General features: G+C 40.1%; 1 long non-coding RNA gene across 1 annotated transcript; it reads left to right on the forward strand.

Moving 5' to 3' along the window:
- Positions 1–479: 479 nt before the first annotated feature.
- LOC103790251 (uncharacterized) lies at positions 480–12,988 on the forward strand. The gene is made up of 3 exons (XR_616447.5): positions 480–1,086; positions 1,637–1,754; positions 12,648–12,988. It is a non-coding gene; the product is annotated as an uncharacterized LOC103790251 (long non-coding RNA).
- Positions 12,989–15,730: the final 2,742 nt, after the last annotated feature.

The raw sequence follows: 15,730 nt of genomic DNA on the forward strand, positions 1-15,730 counted from the left end.
GCAACCAGGTATTGTCATTAACTGAAAGTGGGAATGAGATTAAACATGATTTCTCATGGGTCATTCTGGAGTTCCAATTATACCGGTGGGATGGAATCTCTGACTTTGAGCTGTCTAGTTACGAGGTGGGGCGGTAGTAAGAAACTGCTGTTTGGGGTGAATTAGAAATTCCCACCCTTTCCTCCTTCCTCCTCCCCATTCTAGTCAGAAACAGGGAGACTCACACAGTTGAGAGACGAGACCGGGAAGACTGAGCATCCCAGGCCAGGCAGAACGAAGCCCCAGAGACCCGAGAGCTGTTGTAGCCACTTCAATCCAAAGACTGCATGGGAGTGGGCGGCGCCAAAGAGGGCGCACAGAAACTTTCTTGGGGCTCTGGCAGCCTTGGTAACCACTTTTACCGGAAACAAAGTAATGTAAAGAGATGGGGTGGGGTGTGGTGGGGCCTGCCCCTGCCGGAAGAAGTTTGGGTGGAGCCCAGTATTCAAGCTCCAGGACAAAGCGGGAGGAGAGGCCGCCACTAGCAAACAACCTCACTTCATAAACCCAGCAGAAAGGTCCGGGGTGTTGTTGGAAAAGTCGGGGTATTGTTGGAAAGGTCAGAAGGACCATGATTCTGTCCGCCCTCCTAAGGGGGACGAAGAACCAAGTTGTGCGATGCAGCTTTAAAGGGGCTGATTGACAGAATGTGTAGCAGTGGATGGGGTGGAGCCGCTGGGTGGGGTCGGGACTGGCAGCTGAGAGAGACCAAAAAGGAGGAAAAAGGAAAATCATTGCCCTTGATATCGCTAATGCCGGGAGAGGGAAGCTAACCAGAAAGGAGGGAAAAGGAAGGTTTTAGAGCTCACATCCATTCCTTCCTCTGGCTAACACTCTTCACACTCTTCTGTCTTCCCTTGAGATAATTAAAATAGACTGTACCCCGGCCCTAGTCGGTGCCCATTCCCCCTAACTCTTCATTCAACTACGTTTGTAGTCCGAGGGAGTGAGGACCCCGGGTCCACCAGCTTAACCCCGGCCCCGCCCCGTCGGCCCTTGCCCCGGGGCTGGGAGGAGAGGGTGCCTTCGGAGGCGCAGAATCCGAAAGTAAGTTCCTTTCATTTTGCTTTACAAACTGCCACCTTACACTCCACCTTCCTTTTATCATCCCCTCTGAGCGGCGAAATAGCCTCTTTCAAGGAGGAACCGGAGGGTGGAGCTGAGTGGGGTTGGATAAGAAGGGGAGGGGAGGGGAGGTGGTGCTTTAGAGCCTAGAGGATCTGCCAAGGGCGGGAGAGGCGCGCTCAGTTCGATGGCTGTGTGGTTGGATCCTTGATTTCTCTTCCAGGTATTTAGAGCCTCGACTACCTCCCTCCTGGCATTCTTTCTTTTTTTCACTCTGCGGCAACCCTATCAGGTTGTCTGAAGCCTCTAATTGTGAGCTGGGAGAGCTCCATCTTGCCTGGCTTTTTAAAGGGACAGTGCACTATTTCACTGAAAATTCAATTTGACCGGAAATTCCATTATGAGAAGGGTGGCAGTGCCTCACCTTACTATAAAACTACATGTATGTTGGAAGGAATTTGTGAGGCAAGGACAGCTTTTTCTTACTCAGACCAGCTTCTAAACTTGGTTCTAATATCCATTTGATTTTTAGGAGGTGTACCCTGGGCAATGTTGCCAAGTTACACATTAGTTAACTGCAGTCAGTTGACTCTGCAGTTTTAGCTCAAAAAGAAAATTTCCATTTCCTGAGAGACTCCATGACAATGCAGGTAACTTGAATAAATTCATTCATTCTACAAGTATTTATAGAATGCTAGGTGCATTGCTTGTAGCTGATCATGTTGCTGGGAGGTGTGTATAAATGCCAAGGCCATGCTGAGTGTTGTCAATGACTCCCTTTTTAACTGATTAGTAGCCTTCCAAGGATATGGAGATAAGTGTGGAATTTGATTCCAACATTTACCAAACATTTTTCACATGAATGGCTCAATGGTTCACTTTTATTGACTTCCATTCAGTACCAGATGTCCGTATGCTCAAAGCCAAGTGACTGGGAATTCCAGCTAGAAGAAATAAGACGTCAAGTCAAAATGGCATACAAAGAGGAAAGAGCAGGAAACTTCAATAGAAAAGCTAATGCCACTTTCGCATTATCCATGCCCAGTAAGGCAGATTGTTATGAGAAGGAGGGCTTCACTATCTTTCCTTCTACCGTTAAAGAGCTGGTGTGGAAGAAACTTGATAGAAAGGGTCTCTTATGGACCAGTGACATCTTTTACATATTTGTCTCTCTTATGTTTCTGCATAGGGAGGGTGGCAGGACTGTGGATAGAGCCTGATTGATTATATCCCACAGGTCAAAGAGATGAAAACGTGTTGTTTGAGGTTTTAGGGCTAATATTTCACTCTGTAAGTTTCTGTTTGGTCAGTTGAATGCCACAGTTCCCAGTGCTCTGCAATTTCCTTTGTTTTGAGTCCCTTCCTAGTTCTTACTCAGCGGTCCAGGGTTGGGACCTGTGACAGAGAAAGGTATTGGCAGAAAATTACATTGTGTTATTATATTCATTCATTCATTCATTTGACAATTACATACTGAGAATCTACTCTGTATCATCACCACACAAGACTATGGGGAAAATATGCCCTCTTAGGGATTATATTCTAATGAGGAGGTGTTGGTGGAGGGGACAAACCACAAACAATAAACATATACGTTGAGTGGGGATAAGACAGGAGGAAGGCTACAGGGCTTGTTGAATTGGGATGATATTAAAGGCTATATCTGAATGAAGTGAGGGAGCCAGCCATGAGAATACCTGAGGGAAGGGTGTTCTAGACAGAGGAACTAGCAAGTGCAAAGGCATGATGGTGTATTCAAAGAATAGTAAGAAGGTCAGTATCACTGGAGTGGAGAGGAGGAAGAGTAGCGGGATATAAGGTCAGTGAGATAGAGGGGGCTAGATCATACAGGAACTTGTAAAGATTTTGGCTTTTATTCTGAATGAGACAGGAAGTCATTTGTAAAAAAAAGAAATAATCAACAATCATTCTATTTGAAGTTCTATTGTATTAAAGAGAATGAATCTTGAATTATTTATCTTATACAATCAAGATGGATTATGTTTTTATATTTGGGATCTAATGTTCCTTTAAGAAAAGCTTAGTAAACTTATTGCTAACTTGTTCATGTCAATTAATACAATTTCATGCTAACCATTGTTTTATAACATAATTATCTAAAGAAGGTTTCAAATGCATTTGAAACTACTGTTGAGCATTGTACAACACAGGGGTTAGAGGTGCTGACAACACACAGCTGAAAATCCATGTATAACTTTTGATTCCCCAGAACTTATCTACTAGTAGCCTACAGTTGACCAGAAGCCTTACTGATAATATAAACAGTTAATTAATATATATTTTATATGTTATACATATTATATGTTGTGTTATTATAATAAAGTAAGCTAGAAAAAAGAAAACATTAAGAAAATCATAAACAAGGGAAAATATATTTACTGTTCATTAAGTGGAAGTGGATCATCATAAAGGTCTTCATTCTTGCCATCTTCATGTTGAGTACGTTGAGGAGAAGGAAGAAGAGAAGGATGTGGTCTTGCTTTTTCAGGCGTGGGAGAGGTGGAAGAAAATCCATGTATAAGTGGACCCATGCAGTTCAAACCTGTGTTTCTCAAGGGTCAACTATACTTAAACACGGAAATTCTCTTCAATGTACTTCAACAAAATATATTACAATAAATTTGTTAGCACTAGAAAAAGTCTCATCTGCTTTAAGAAAATATCACAAGATTTTGTAGCACTCTTTCTCATGAAATTGTGAAAATTATTTGCTTGGAAACCTTTTTTTAAACTTTCAGTCCTGCTGGCACACGTGATTCCTTTAAAGTTATGCACTGTGTTTCCCCCAAGTCCTTCCCAGTGGGAGCTGTAAGTTTAAAACACCTCATTAGTCTCAGGAACCCAGAAGGAGAGAAGAGTGAGAGGAAGGGAATTGAGAGAAAAAAGAAAAATGCCAAAGAATTCCAAAGAGGACAATGCAGTAAGAACAAGAACAAGTCACACAAATACAAAATTTTAGCTCCTCTGTTCCATACATTGAAAGTTCCACTCATTTCTGGCCTTGAAATTTCCACTTATTTTTGCAGCTCCCTTTTAGGGATAAGATAGGTGTGCATGTTAGATATGCATGTAAAGGGAAACTTGTGGTTTAGGGTGGGCTTCCCCTAAAACAATTCTCAACCTTGGCCACACACTGGAATCAGTTGGGGATATTTAAAAATACTGATAACATTGTCCCTCCTCTGAGATACTGATGTAACTGGTTGGGGCACAGCTAGGAAGACGGATTTTTAAAGAGCTCCCTAGGTAATTCTGATGTGCAGTGAAGGCTGAGAGCCACTAGCTTAGAGTGAGGTTCTCACAGTATGGTGCTTGGACCAACAGCATCGGCATCACCTGGGAACCTCTTAGAAAAGTAAATTTTCAGGCCCCACCGCAGACTCAGAAAGTCATACTGATTATGATAAAACAATCAGTATCTTTTTTTTCACAAGCCATCCAGGTGACTTGGATACACACTGAAGTTTTAGAACTACTGCCTTAGAGGTTAGATATTCTCATTTAATTTTTCATTCCCAATACACCTAAGGAATATAATACACTCTATTAGTAACAGAGGCTTACTATGCCCTATTTGTGAAAGGTGGAAAAGGAATGGAACAGGAAAGGAACCTGTTCCCATCCCATATCGGAATCCCCATTCCTATTCCCTACTGTAGAACTGTTTTAGAATATATGGCTTTTTAAATTTTATGCATTATTTCCTTTAATTTCAGTACTCTGTATGTTTCATGTGTCATTTCACTTTATCCTCACAATAATCTTGTGAGATAGGCACTATTATCATTGCTATTTCATAGATGAGAAAACTGAGGCACAGGAAAGTACTTTACCCAAGGTCATACAGCTAGTAAGTCTGAGAGATACATCCTATCTTGTACTTTCTAAGTTGTTTCATCAGTTGGCTTCCTTCTCTCTTATTTTCTTAAATTTCTTCTTTTTCTTTGATTTTCCCACTCATCTAACCCTATCCACCTAATATTGCTGACATATATTGAAGACCTACTTTGTACCAGGTCCTCTATTGAGCACTTTATAGGTATCAATGTATATAATGTTCAAAACAGTCCTATTAAGTAGATACTATTATTTTCCTCATTGTTCAGTTAAGGAACTTGAGGCACAGCAAAATTATGCAACTTGGCTAAGCTGACAGCTAGTAAGTGGCAGACCTGAGATTTGAACCCAAGTCTACAAAGGCTATGCCTATTATGTCATACTGCCTAATCTTACGCTTGTAAGCACTTTTTTTCCCTTGTCTAAATATTTCTTTGACAGAACTCATTTAAATTACCACTCCCTTTTTCTGTGCAGTTTCCATTTAAAGCATCACTGAAACTGCTCTTGCCAAAGTTAAAGATCTGTCATATTCAGTGCCCTTTCTTTAGATCTTCAGCCTACTTGACTCTCTATTACATTCAAGGCTGTTAGCCACTTTTTTCTTGTTTAACCTCTGCCTTGTCTTCCATGACTATACTCTTTCTTAAATTTCCACCTGCCTCTGACCATTTGTTCATTCTCTTCTCTTGCCACTCTATAATCCTATTTGGGTTATCTTGTCCACTTGAGTTTTCACTGCCATTTATATGCTGAAGACTGCCTGCATGACAGTCTGCATCTCCAGAGTGAATATTTCTCCTGAGCCTAGATTATTCATTCATTAACTGGATATCTCAGTACCGTAAACTTAATATTTTTAAAACCCTTCATATGTCATTAAAACCCTTCACTCCCATTTCGATCTTGTGATTGACAGGGACCTAGTCAACCAAGCTGTAAAGCCTACAGTCGTCTATGACTCTTCCCTTTTTATTTACCTTCTAGATTTTTCTTCTTGAACCTTTGTATCCTCTCTATTCCTACTTGTATTGTCTTTGCTTATTTTTTCATTATATGTCACCTAGCTTATTATAATAGCTCCTTTATTGTTCCCTCTGCCTCCAATCTGTATGTTCTTTGCTGTGGGTTGAATTGTGTTCCCCAATGTATGCTGGAGTCCTAATTACTAGTTTTTTAGAATGTGGCTATTTGGAGACAGGGTCTTTATAGAGTTAATAAAGTTAAAATGAGATCACACAGTGGGAATATGATATGAAGAGGCATGGAGAATATAACCATCTCTAGCCCAAGGAGAGGCCTAGAAGAGATTCTTCCTGCACAGCCCTCAGAAGGAACCAACGCTGCTGACACCTTGATTTCATACTTCTAGCCTCCAGAACTATGGGTCAATAAATTTCCATTGTTTAAGCGACACTTTGTCATAGCAGACGTAGGAATTAATGCAGAGTGGAAGGGAAAGGGTATTCCAGGCAGGAAGAACCTTAGTACCCGAGGCAGGTAATGAGCATTAACATAATGTAGGTTGGAGAAGGACTGGGTAGGGTTAGAGAAAGGGTGAGTTTAGAGAACTTTTTACTGAGCAAAAGCAACTGCTGGATAAACAACAAGGTTAAAATTCTTTCTCCTAGTGTCTTAGGGAAATAGCTAAGTTTCAAAGAATATTATCTAGCTAATGCCTCCTGATGCTAAGATGGCCTATATTTTGTTCCTTAGAAAGCTAGACTTAGGAATAGCTCCCTGAGCTGGGAACATTTTGCTGGTCAATGATGGCATGATATAGATGTAATGAACAGAGAACATGGAAAGGTGTTCAGAGTACTTTTTTTTTTACATGAATAATACCTTGAATGTGATCTGCAGCTTTGGTTTAATTAATCCTGGTCATATATATTAACCATTTCCACTTATGTAAGGCAGATGGTTTTGAAATGGGGAAGCAGCATTCAGTTATTCTTCTCATTTTTTTGTTCAATATATATGCCATGAGGGCCCTCTATGTAGTTAGCTCTGTGCCACAGCCTGGAAATACAAAAATCTGAGACCTCAGTCTTGCCCTGCAGCTCAGCTGGGAGACAGACAAAACTCTAGCTAACATTTAGCATTTCTTGATTACATACCATATGCCATGGACCATACTAAGATAATTCACAATACTTATGCTCAGTTTTTACATAGGACACTGAGGGTTAGAGGAAACTCGAGTCAACTTAAGGAGGGGAGTTTTGGCAAACTTGCCAAGTGAGAAAGTCATTACTATGAGCAAATAATATATGAGTGATTTGGGGGGTTAGAGTGTCAGAGTAGACTTGCTAGAGGAGATGACATTTGACTCTTGAAGGACAAATTGGAGTTGTCAACATATACAGAAAGAAAGCATTGCAGATGGAAGGAACATCATGTGTAAATGAATGCAGACACCAGAGATATGCTGTGTTCAGGAAATAGTGTTTCATTATGGCTGATACATAAATTGGTGGCAGGAAAAAGACTGGAATACTAGGCAGAACCCATCAATCAACCATAAATAAGAGTCTTTTTTTTTTTTTCGAGATGGAGCCTTGCTCTGTCACCCAGGCTGGAGTGCAGTGGCACAATTTCTGCTCACTGCAGCCTCTGCCTCCCGGATTTAAGCAATTCTCCTGCCTTAGCCTCCTGAGTAGCTGGGAGTACAGGTACATGCCACCCACACCTGGCTCATTTTTTTGTATTTTTAGTAGAGACGGAGTTTCATCATGTTGGCCAGGATGGTCTTGATTTCCTGATCTCATGATTCCCCCACCTTGGCCTCCAAAAGTGCTGGGATTACAGGCATGAGCCACCAAACCTGGCCGAGTCTCTTGTTTTTTATAGGCACAATATAAGGAACACTGTACCCAAAAGCTATTCTTTACTATTCAAAACATTAGAGATTGCATAAACAGCTGCTTTCAGTGCTATACAGAGAAATTAGAGGGATTTTTTTTCACTGAGGGTCAGTCAACAAAGACCAGAAAAATTACTGGTACCAGAAGGTGGACAGAAACCTTAGGGCTCAAAAGTCATTGCTGACCAGGGAGAATGGATGAGACTGGTACTTTGTGGGAGTTCGGACTGGTAGAAATGATGACTAGTCAGAGTAGTAAAAGCAATAATAATAATTTTGATAATATAATAATAAATGCACCAAGTACTACTACTCTAAGCAATGAATTTACTATATCAATTTGATAAATGGGTAAACTCCAGTACCCCAAACCTCTGACAATATCTGTAAAGAAACTGGGAACACTCTGCTAATAATTTGTAGAATTTGAATTTGAATGTAAATAGTTTGGCTGCACAATCTACATTTTTAATCATTATGAAATGTTAAACTAACTAGTCAGCAAGACCAGAAAAGGAAATAGAATCAAAGTGAGTCAGTAACTGTGGGTCCTGTTAAGCAGCATAATGCAATGTATGAATGGGCACATATGAAAAAGGTAAAAATAGATGAAAGATATAAGTAAGGAAGCAACATGTAAGACAGATTTTGCTCACTGAGGTCACAACTCAAGGGTTCACAAGCCACATTCAGGCCACAGATATACTTGTCTTGAGCCATGTTCTTTTCAAAATTTGAATTTATTGCCAGTGTATAAAAGATAGATGATTTCACATAAAATATGTTTGCAGTTTTCTTGAAAAACTTGAAATATGTGTCATCACTGGGTCTATACTGCCTCATGGTGACACCGCAAGCTGATGCAGCAGCTTCCCCTTTATACATGTTATTTATTCGTTAATATCCTTTGGTTGCAAAGGGTGTAAACCAGCTGAAGCTAGCTTAAACACAAGAGCAATGTGACTGGAATTTAGGAATGGACCGGGTTTTGGAAATGGGAAGTTGTCAGCAACCTAAGGTGCTTTTCTTTCTATGTTTTATATATGCTTCCCTTGGCATATCTCCTTATTCCTTCTCTCTTAGCAAATTATATTACATAATGAGCAAGAGATAGCTCCATCTCTTGAGTTTATAAGTTACAGTTCAGTCACATGAAAAGGTACTGGCTTTGTTTGTTCCAGTTCCCATATCACACCGATAGATCTGACGTGAGCCAGCTACTTATACCTAGATAAACCAGCTCTGGTCAGGAGGCTAGGGTCATGTAATATAAGCTATTGGCACACCATTGCTAATCAAAGTGGAGTTATAAGGGGGTCACTGTGTACAGAACAGACACTTCCAAATGTGTCCCCCATACCAAACATTATTTTGGCCCTACCCACTTTGTAGTAACTTCTTGTGTTCTCTTGGAAGTTTGTCAGCCCACTGTAAGCCTGGTCTTCTTGATATGCTTGCCAGGTATGTTTTGCTGCTATTTTGGGAACATATGGGGCTCACTGCACTCCCAATGGCCTAGTCCTTTCCTATGGTGAATCTATTCCTATTACGGTATAAAGCAATTTGAGGCCAAAATTGCCATAACACCCTGCTCCAATTTTCTCTTTGCACTTTGAAGCCCACAGGGCTTCCTTCAGATCCTTAAAATTATCTTATTAATCATCATAATGATCTAAAGGCCAGTGAGTGGGGCCTGGTGAATGTCTTCTTAAAGGGTAACAGTGCTGAATGAAAAAGAGGGAAGTCATGGGGAGGGCAGTTGATACCGATGTGCCCAGGCCTAGAGAATTAGTGAGAGTTGCATTTTTTTTTTTTTGAGATTGAGTTTCGCTCTTGTTACCCAGGCTGGAGTGCAATAGCGCGATCTCGGCTCACCGCAACCTCCGCCTCCTGGGTTCAGGCAATTCTCCTGCCTCAGCCTCCCGAGTAGCTGGGATTACAGGCACGCACCACCGTGCCCAGCTAAATTTTTTGTATTTTTAGTAGAGACGGGGTTTCACCATGTTCACCAGGATGGTCTCGATCTCTCGACCTCGTGATCCACCCATCTCGGCCTCCCAAAGTGCTGGGATTACAGGCTTGAGCCACCGCGCCCGGCCGAGAGTTGCATTTATAAATGTAATGCCTGGGCTTTAGAACTAGACATAGAGACAGTGATTAACTGTGTTTCCCCTTTGTGGGTCCCCTTACTCCCAGGAGCTTTCCAAGTTTTATGCTTCCCTGCTGAGGATTTGGACACTTCTTTTATCAATGATACTTTTCAATGACTCTAAAGATCCCTTCCTGACACTCCTTACTGAAGTAGCAATTGATATTTGAAGTTTCACTCTCAGCTAGGTTTTCTTAGAGCTATTGTTAGAGGTTGGGATGCAGAGATTGCTAACCTTATACAATGTTGAGAGGGAAGCTTCTTCTACCCTCCAAAATACCAAAGTAAGCTGATCTGGCTGAAACTATCCGCTTTCAATATTCCCGGGATAGATTTCTTCCAAAGGAATCCAATCTCCCTGCTCATGTCTTGCTGCCTCCTCTGGAATTTGCTTTGCTTTTTATAAGTAGAATAGAATTATCCTGACTTCCTCAAGCTAAGAGTTGCCTATTTCCAGAGTGAGAGCCTACCTTTTTCAAAGTGAAGTGGGAAGAAATCAGAGCCAAAATCAAGCAACTTCTTAGGAAGAGTAATTTCACCTGGAGCATTTGGAGCAATTTCACTTGGAGCAATTGTTTTCTTTCTCTTTCCTCTTTGATAAAGTCAGTTCAAGTTGCAATAAAGTAAATATGGGTTTCTTTCTTTGTATCCTCTGTCTCCTTTGCCCAACTCTTTAGTTGACAGGTTAAGGCAGTATTTATCACAAATAGCAATAATAATTAACATTAATTGAGCAATTACTAAGTGCAAGACACTATTCTAAATTCCTGACAATATCTATATGCTAAAATGATCATGATAATTATATAACACCCCAAAATATACCTAACATTTAATGTTCAGTCAATGAATGGTAGCTTTTGTATATTCTCTATCTTTTGTCCTATTCCTTCTCCTTTAAAATGTACTTGGATTGGGCCTATTATAAGCACATGCTTTCTGATCCCAGAGAAGACATACTGGCTGCTCCACCATTATTTCATCTAACCCCACAGTAATGGTTTTAAGACTTTTCCGTATATATCATGCCTCATTTATACCTACTTTCAACTTTGTCTTCTTAATTTGCTGATCAGATTATATGAGTTCTCTCATTTCTCCTCCACCACACGTAACTCAGTATTACTCAAACTTTAATGTGTATATATCACCTGTGGATCTGCTTACAATGCAGATTCTGAGTCAGAAGATCTGGAGTGAGACCTAAAGAGTTTCTAATTTTTTATGTTTCTGAGTGATGTAAATGCCGTTGGATGAACCACAGATTGTGTAGCAAGCACCTAAAGAAGATCAAGGTTTATTAACGTAATTTTTTTAACAGATGAGAAGATTGAGACTTAAAAATGCTGAATGATTTTATCAAGGGCATACCGCTAATAAACGGTAGAGTCCAAACTTGGGCCCATTTCCTGATGGATTCATTGTGTACCAATACCCTACACTTCTATAATTATTTCTCAAAGCAATTCCTTAATGTTGACTTGCTTTTTCTACCTCACCTCAGCCTATGGGAGTCTTCTTGGAGGTTATGTCTGATCTGAACACAACTTTGCTGTATTATCACTAAAGTTTCATTGAAAATAGTTTTAAGTTATTTTGGCTGGAAATGTCTCATAACTAGTGCATGAAAACTTCAAAGAACTCTGAAACAGCAGAGTCCACTGTAAGAATCAACCCAAATGTCCATCAGTGATAGACTAGATTAAGAAAATGTGCTACCAGGTGTGGTGGTGCATGCCTGTAATCCCAGCTATTCGGGGACCTGCGGCAGGAGAATCACTTGAACCTGGGAGGTGGAGGTTGTGGTGAGCCGAAATTGTGCCATTGCACTTTAGCCTGGGCAACAAGAGCAAACTCCATCTCAAAAAAAAAAGATGTGCTACATATACACCATAGAATACTATGAAGCCATAAAACGGAATGAAATCATGTCCTTTGTAGGACATGGATGGAGCTGGAAGCCATTATCCTCAGCAAACTAACACAGGAACAGAAAACTGAACACTGCACGTTCTCATTTGTAGGTGGGAGGTGAACAGTGAAACACATGGACACAGAGAGGGGAACAACACACACTGGGGCCTTTCAGGGGGGCAGCAGGAGAGAGAGAGCATCAGGATAAATATGTAATGCATGTCAGGCTTAATACCTATGTGATGGGTTGATAGGTGCAGCAAACCACCATGGAACACTTTTACCTATGTAACAAACCTGCACATTCTCCACACGTATCCTGAAACTTAAAATAAAATTAAAACAAAACAAGAAAAAATTCCCATTAAAAATGGACAAAGGACATGAAGAGATACTTCTCAAAAGACGATATACATGTGGCCAACAAACATATTGAAAAAAAGCTCAATATCACTGATCATTAGAGAAATGGAAGTAGAAACCACAATGAGATACCGTCTCATACCAGTCAGAATGCCTGTTATTAAAAGTCCAGAAACAACAGATGCTGGTGAGATTTTGGAGAAAATGAAACTCTTTTGCACTGTTGGTGGGAGTGTAAATTAGTTCAACCATTGTGGAAGACAATGTGACAATTCCTCAAAGATGTAGAGGAAGAAATACTATTTGACCTAGCAATCCCATTACTGGGTATATACCCAAAGGAATATAAATTATTATTTTATAAAGATACATGTATGCATATGTTCATTGCAGCACTGTTCACAATAGCAAAGACTTGGAATCAACCCAAATGCCCATCAATGATAGACTGGATAAAGAAAATATGCTACATATATGCCATGGAATACTATGCAGCTATAAAAAGGAACATGGATGGAGTTGGAAGCCATTATCTTCTGTGAACTAATGCAGAAAAAGAAAATCAAATACCACCTTCAAAGAGGAAGAGGGTTTTTATAGAGCATCTACTTAATGCCAGGTACTTTCATATATTACTTCATTTGATACTCAATGGGATTTTGTTCTCACTTATAAGTGGGAGCTGCATGATGAGAACACATGGACACATGGGTGGGGGTGGGGAATAACACACAAAAGGGCCTGTCAGAGGGTGAGGGGTGGGAGGAGGGAGAGCATCATGAAGAATAGCTAATGGATCCTGGGCTTAATATCTAGGTGATGGGATGGTCTGTGCAGCAGGCCTCCATGGCACAAGTTGACCTATGTAAACTGCACATCCTACACATGTACCTCTGAACTTAAAATAAACGTTGGAAATTTAAAAAAAAAAGCTAAAGAAAACGAGATGTTATTCTTCCTGCATTTTTCTCATCTCTCTTTTTCAGCCCAGACTGGCAGTGTTTCTGTTGATATAAAATTCTCATAAACCTCATTCACAGGTACCGAGGGTTAATATTTCAACATATCTTTTGGTAGGGCACAATTTAACCCATAACACTTAGTTATCTATAAATATAGAACATATATATATATCCATATATATAGAACATTCATGTGTAGTGTGTACATGGTTGGGAGTCAACAAATACTTATGGTCTGATCTATAAAAACCTTTCTTGATGTTCCTTAATCATTCTAAACACATTCCTGCCACAAGACTTTTGCGTTCACTGTTACTCTAACACTCTTCCTTTTGCCTCTGATATTTTCATGTCTTACTCCCTGTCTTGATTCAGATTTCTGTTTAAATACTGTCTCTTCAAAGAAGTCTTCCTTGACTGTTCTATACAAAATAATTCAGCCCCACCCACCTCTAACATTCCTAATTAATCTTTCTTGCCTGCTTCATTTTTATTCCTTCATGTGATACTTGCTGACCATTATGTATTTATTTTGTTTATTGCCTATTTCCCCTTACTGGAATGTAAGTTTCATGAAAGCTTGGACTTTTGTTTGTTGTTGTTTGATGCAGTTTTTCCCAGAGCATAAAATAGTTCATGGCACATGTTAGGCAGTCAATATTTGTTCATGCAGTGAATTAACATAGAGGAAGAGGGTTTTTATAGAGCATCTACTTAATGCCAGGTACTTTCATATATTACTTCATTTGATACTCAAATGCTTGGGGATTTTGTAACACAAACAGGGAAAATCGTGTGAAAGCAAATGTGAAAATCAGTGTCAACAAATTTTCTAGTGGAGCAAAGTGACTCGTTTCTCGTATTATGTGGAAGACTGGTGATTTCTTTTCTTTTCTTTCCTTTTTTTTTTTTTTGAGATGGAGTCTCGCTTTGTCTCCCAGGCTGGAGTTCAGTTGTGCCATCTGGGCTCACTGCAACTTCCGCCTCCTGGGTTCAAGCAATTCTCCTGCCTCAGCCTCCCTAGTAGCTGGGATTACAGGCACCTACCACCAGGCCCAGCTAATTTTTGTTTTGTTTTGTTTTTTGTATTTTTAGTGTAGAAGGGGTTTCACCATGTTGGCCAGGCTGGTCTCGAACTCCTGACCTCCAGTGATCACCTACTTCCACCTCTCAAAGTGCTGGGATGAGTCACCGTGCTTGGCCTGGTGGTTTCATTTCATTTAGCAACTTTTACACTCCACGAGTTCTACCATAAATAAACTATGGTCCCTGCTGTCAAGGAGCTAACAGTTTAGTTTGGAAAGGAGGTAACATTTCACGTGTTTTTGAAAGAGTCCTATGTATTAAGCACACAAGAGGGCAAGGGGGCAATATATGTAAAGGTGCAAATGCATGAGAGGTCATGATTTCTACCTTTCACTACACATATGTGCATGCACACACACCACATATTATATTGTAACTAGGAGCACACACACACTACATATACTGTCTTAACTAGGAGCAGCAGCAACAATACCATGTGTTGCGTTTACTACACTCCAGGCACTGTGCAAAGCACTAGAGTAAGGGATGAGTATGGCTTGATCTGTGCTATAAATATATTAATGGTCCAATTGAGTGGGTTAAGCCCATAAAGAAATAGATATACAAGGCAGTGAAGAATGCCCAACATGAAAGGAAGACACCTTGTGCTCCAGAAATCCAGATTTAAGACCAATTATAGTGGACAAGATGGTTGGAAAAGAAATCAAGGAGATGGAAAGGCTTGAGCTACATTTTGAAGATGAAATTTTATCAAGGGCAGAAAGGAGAGAGGCAATTTTTGTGGGGATAAGGATGGTCCAAAGTCAGCCTTCATAGTTCCATGAAGACAGGAAATATGTCTGCCTTTTAGAAACATTTTTAAAATTATTATGGGTACATAGTAGGTGTATATATTTATGGAGTACATGAGATATTTTGGTACAGACATACAATATGTAATAATAACATCATGGAAAATTGGGTATCCATCCTCTCAAGCATCATCCTTTGTGTTACAAACAATCCATTTATACTCTTTTAGTTATTTTAGTGCCATATTCTTGGTACCTAGTACATGGCCTGACACTTAGTAGAAATTTGCTAATATTAGTAGTCATAATGTGTAACCTCTTGAGTAGACAAGTTTGGATGAAGCACAGATTCTACTGCATGAGTAGTTAGAGATAAGAATAGATTGTATAAAGGATGTTGCATACCTGTGACACTGATGCCCTTCAGGATGCCTCCGATCCAAATCCTATGAGCCCGAGGAAACTTTAGAGGAAAGCACTAGGCACTAGGAAGCTGAGCCAAGATTGTCTTTGTAAATCTGTGACATCTCCCTGTCTTTCCAGGCTTCCTATCTGTGTATTTGCAGATAAGAATTGGGCTGCTTAATTTTAAAGTACTCTCCATGTTTCTAAAATTGCAAAAATATATTTATTCAGAGTCAATTATTAGTAGACTTCCTGACTACACTAGTCTATG

Source organism: Callithrix jacchus, chromosome X, assembly GCF_049354715.1.
Source record: "Callithrix jacchus isolate 240 chromosome X, calJac240_pri, whole genome shotgun sequence".
NCBI classification, from domain to species: domain Eukaryota; kingdom Metazoa; phylum Chordata; class Mammalia; order Primates; family Cebidae; genus Callithrix; species Callithrix jacchus.